A 5,719-nucleotide genomic window follows, 5' to 3' on the forward strand; every position below is an offset into this window, starting at 1 on the left:
ACTTGATAGTACCCCATTAGAATAAAATCATTTATATTAACCATTTCATCAATAAAAACTCAGAGAAATATGCCATTTTTCGACCGAATTACCCTACCCCCCCCCCTTATGCGATGAAAAGGACTTTGTCTCAGATACTGTCTCAGACTTGTCAGCAGATACTGCAAAATGGCATTAGAAGTGAGCAGGATAATGCCAAATTACATATAGAGAAGAGAGCTGGGTATCTTAACGATAGAATTTATAATAAGATAAGAGTGTTAAGATATATCAAGGAGATGTTAAAATGGAGAAAATAAGGCGGCCAAAAATATGCGTCATGGAGGAAATAAGAGCGATAACGAACGGTAAGCCCTCAAAATGGGGAGAGGATTTAGTTAAAGTGTTGAAGGAAATGGGTATTGAGGATATGATAGAGATGATAAGAGAAAGAAAAGAAGATGGGAGAATAGGGGAAAAGATAAAAGAGGGATTAGAAGAATTGAAAAAGAGAAGCTAAAGGGAAGAAGAGGAAAAAATAAGAAAGTCAACATATAATAGTATGTACAAATATTTAATAGAAAATGACGAAAGGTCATGGAAGATTGGTCAGTAGAAGGAGTGAGGGGAGGGATTAAGGTAATTTGGGCAAGATTAAGATGTGGCAACATAGGAAAGGCGGGGAAAAAAGGAGAAAAGGACTACTGGAAATGTAGGTTATGCAAAGAATCAGAAGAGAGGATGAAGCATTTAATAACTTGCGAGAAAGGAAGAGAATTGGTTTCCGAGAAGAGAAGGAAAGAGGTAGGAATGGGCAGATGGAATAGAGGAAGGCGCTATAAGAGGGGAATTAATAAACATGTTAGGCGGTAAGATTCAGATTGAGATTTGTGAATTTTTCAGCGATGCTAAGGAGCTGTTCAAAAGAAGGAGGACAGAGGAAAACAGGAGGAAAGACGAAGGCGAATACGAGTGTGATATAGTTAATTAGTTGCAGTTAGGAATAGTTTGATTTATAGATTATTGATAAATATTGATAGAGGAGGGGTGAGTAGAGCGTAAACCAAAAATGTGAAAAAAATATAAGTAAAGTAATAATAAGACATTGTAAGAAGCTTTGTAATAAAACTTGTGCAATAAAATCCTCTGTTAACTAACTAACTATAATTAATAATAATTATATAATACTTAATAATAATCTAATAATCTGTCGTCTGATAGCAAACACGACTGGACCGAGACCGGGGAAACGACGACTGCTAATGACGACGGCCTACTCGATTCTGTTATACGGCGCGGAGATTTGCCACGACCAAAAAGTACTGCCACGCAACGATGACAGTACAGAGACAGGATGCGCTGAGGATCGCCTGCTCCTACCGGACTGTTTCGGCAAAGGCTGTCCTGGTGGTGGCGGGCATAATCCCCGTTGACCTTCTGGGGTTCGAGCGCAAGAGGATACACGAGAGAAGCGCGGAAACGAGACTGCTGGACGCGGCAGCAACGGAAAGACGAAGAACGATACAGGCATGGCAACAACGATAGACAGAAGGAACGACAGACAACCGTACGAGACGGCTGATAAAGGACCTGGAACCGTGGCTTGGTAGGGAGTTCACGGACGTAAACTTCTACTTCACCCAACTTCTGACAGGGCACGGTTACTTTAGACGGTACCTTTACAGCATGAACAAAGTACAGACACAGGACTGCAAATCTGCGGACACGAACGAGACGACGCGGAACACACGTTATTTGAATGTGACCATTGGACAGCACATAGACGAAAACTGGAAACGACCGTTGGTACCATCACTCCAGACAACATTGTCGAGGTGATGCTCCATACAATAGAGTGGTGTCAACTAGTAGCCACCTACGCAGAGACGATACTGAGAAGAAAAAACGTAGACGGCTGCCTCAAATGAAAGAATAGACAGACTGACGCAAAAGACAACGAACAGACGGAACGAATGGACGCACACAGACGGATTCCCCAACACAGAAGTAATATCATCATTGTACCTGGTTGGGGGAAGAGCTAAAAGAGATGGCAGTTTAGTGGGTAACATATAATATATTTATATAGTATAAGTTAATAAATTATAAATGATAACCCAATATTATATTATTTCAATTAAAATTTATATATATATATTAGACTGTGCCAAATAAATCGACTATTTTTTTTTTTTCGGTCCCATATCAAAATTTCGTTGAGAGTGACGAAAAAAAATTGTGTCAAAATTTGAGCCCTCTATCTTCATTTTTCAGTTAGCGCTCGCTAAAATAAGAATTTTCGCCAAAAAAAGTTTTTTTTACTTATTTTTTGGTTATAGACAATTCAATATACCAAATATAAAAAAACCCTTGGTATGGTTTTGTAGGAAATTAAATTCTCTACAAAGATGATTTTTTATCGAACTTAAAAAGTCAACAGCTTTTTTTTATAGCTGATTAAATTACATTTCGTTCTATAATTTTCATTTTTAATTATTGATGAACACTTATTAAACTACTTCCTAACGAAAAGAACATACTAATGCAATTTTTCTAAGAATATTTATGATCTAAAAAAATAGTTTTTATGCCGTAATGAATGTAAATACTGTTGAGTAATTTATATTCTTTACTTTTAAAATAATGAATTACATGTCAATTCTATTTTTTTTTGTTTTTCACCTTATTGATTCACACACAAAATTCGGTGAAATTTTTCTGTTTACAGTGAGAATTGAACAAACCAATGATTGTATAAAAAATCATTAGTATTTTAATAGAAATAGAAAATTACTAAAAACGAAATATCTTAAAAAATTTTAATAAATTAAAAAAATGATATGCTAATCTAAAAAAAGAAGCTGCATCAACTAAATTTCTTAGACATCTCTGGTACTTGGCCGAAGATCTTGTGGCATTATCATTCTTCGATGAAAGAATTCCATCGGCCATCAAGATAAAAATGGTTCAAGCAATAAAAAATCGACAGAGTACAACAGAAAATACGAGAAAGTTATGTTTGAAACAAGAAGATTTAAAATCATTCGGCTCAAAAGATATAAGTGATTTTGTTACTCAAAAGTCGATGGTTTTATTCGAGAAGTTCGGTTTATCTACAAGTTTTCTTGATTTACCTGTAGATCAATGGGAATTCGATGACGAGTACAAGGCTTCTTTAAAAATTGTTCGATCGATAAAAGTTGTAAATGATATTGCCGAAAGAGCTGTAGCGTTAATTGATAAATATAATGATAGTCTCACTTGTGATGAAGAACAAAAACAGTTTTTATTACAAGTCGTTGCTGAGCATCGCTAAAAATATCCCAATTGTAACAAACGAAATTTATGTGAGTAATATGTTTACTCGAATCTCATAACTGATTTTAAAATAATTCAAGTAAAGATCTTATTAGTTTCATTTATATATAACAAGATTAAAAGTGTGTCTATCATAATTATATTAATGTTTATTTAAAAAATGTAAGCTCTTTAAAACTAGTAAAACATATGAATAAAGACAATAATAAAGATTAGCATATCATTTTTTTAATTTATTAAAATTTTTTAAGATATTTCGTTTTTAGTAATTTTCTATTTTTATTAAAATACTAATGATTTTTTATACAATCATTGGTTTGTTCAATTCTCACTGTAAACAGAAAAATTTCACCGAATTTTGAATCAATAAGGTGAAAAACAAAAAAAAATAGAATTGACATGTAATTCATTATTTTAAAAGTAAAGAATATAAATTACTCAACAGTATTTACATTATTACGGCATAAAAACTATTTTTTTAGATCATAAATATTCCTAGAAAAATTGCATTAGTATGTTCTTTTCGTTAGGAAGTAGTTTAATAAGTGTTCATCAATAATTAAAAATGAAAATTATAGAACGAAATGTAATTTAATCAGCTATAAAAAAAAAGCTGTTGACTTTTTAAGTTCGATAAAAAATCATCTTTGTAGAGAATTTAATTTCCTACAAAACCATACCAAGGGTTTTTTTATATTTGGTATATTGAATTGTCTATAACCAAAAAATAAGTGAAAAAAAACTTTTTTTGGCGAAAATTCTTATTTTAGCGAGCGCTAACTGAAAAATGAAGATAGAGGGCTTAAATTTTGACACAATTTTTTTTTCGTCACTCTCAACGAAATTTTGATATGGGACCGAAAAAAAAAAATAGTCGATTTATTTGGCACAGTCTAATATATATATGTACTTATATATGTACGTATGTATGTATATATAAATTAATATAAATAAATTAATATAAACATTTAATTTTTGTTTAAAAATTATTATAAAATAAAAATTATATATAAATTTAATTTAAATATTTAAAATTAATAAGAAATATTAAAGTTTTTTTAGTTTACATTTTAATAATTAAAAAATTTAGTGCTAGCATTAACGGTTTAAACTATTAATTAAAATTAATTATTAATATTGTTAATTATTAAATTATTATAATTTATTAAATTAAATATTTAATTAAATGGTGACATATTAAAATTATTTATTTTATTAATTTCAATATTTTTTATTAAGTTATTTATATAATAAAGTAGAATTAGATACTTTATTATAAAAAATAATTAAAATTTAAATATTTAAATAAATATTAAATATTAAATCATTAAATTTATAAGATTTGGCGGTATCTTATAAAATTAGAGAAATCTGAAGTTAATTGATGATCTACGATAAGAAAAACTTATAATTATTTTTTATGTATTACTGTTTTAAATATTTTATTAAGTAAAATTTTATATTTAAAATTTTAATTAAATTTTAGTCAAAATATAGTTTGTATAAGAAATATATGAATTACCTATTTTTATTAATATATGATAATTTAATTAAATTGAATTAGAAATTAGATATCATAGTAAATTTAAATAATTATTTGCTTTGAATATAATATATAAGATGTGTACAAATTGCCGGTCACTTTCAATAAATGAAATAAGTCGAAACATAGTTTAAATATTGGAAAGTGTTTATAGATAAAATCTTCGTTTAAATAAAAAATTTATTTACAATAAATACAAAATATATAAAAATTTATTATTAAAATTTTAATTTATTTAAATTGAATTTTAAATTAAGTTTATTTTTTTATATAAATAATTTTTTTTTATTATTAATTTATGTATAATCAAAGTTATTTTAAAATTTTTAGTTTAATTAAAAATAAAATAAATAATTTTTTAAATTATAAAGATAGTAATGAAATTGAAATTTTATTGTAAAATTTAAAAGTAATTTTAATTTAATTTACTTTTTGTATCATGGTGATAAATAAAATTGATTAATAAAATCATTTAAATTTTAATTTACCTCGAATTTAAAAAATATAATTAAAATTTTAAGTAATTGTTAAATTATTATTATTATTTTAAATTGAAAGTGAAATGTTAAACGATTTTCAATATAAAAATTTTTCAGAACTAAATAAAACTCAGATTTAAGATTAAAATTTTAATTAGTATTAATTTTTTTAAATAAATTATTTAAAAGTAAATATATTTGGGATAAATTGATATATTGGTTATAAATTTAATTTATTTTTTAGTATTTAATAGTAATTATAAAATTCTATTTCTTTTAAAAAAATGTTTTAATTTATAATAAGATAACAAAAAATTTTTGAATTTAGAAATGTAATTTTATTTTATAATTTATAGAAATTAAATAATTATTTTTAATAGTAATAATGATTATATTAGTA

The sequence above is a fragment of the Polistes fuscatus genome, unplaced genomic scaffold (genome assembly GCF_010416935.1).
Source record: "Polistes fuscatus isolate 324 unplaced genomic scaffold, CU_Pfus_HIC Scaffold25, whole genome shotgun sequence".
NCBI classification, from domain to species: Eukaryota; Metazoa; Arthropoda; class Insecta; order Hymenoptera; family Vespidae; genus Polistes; species Polistes fuscatus.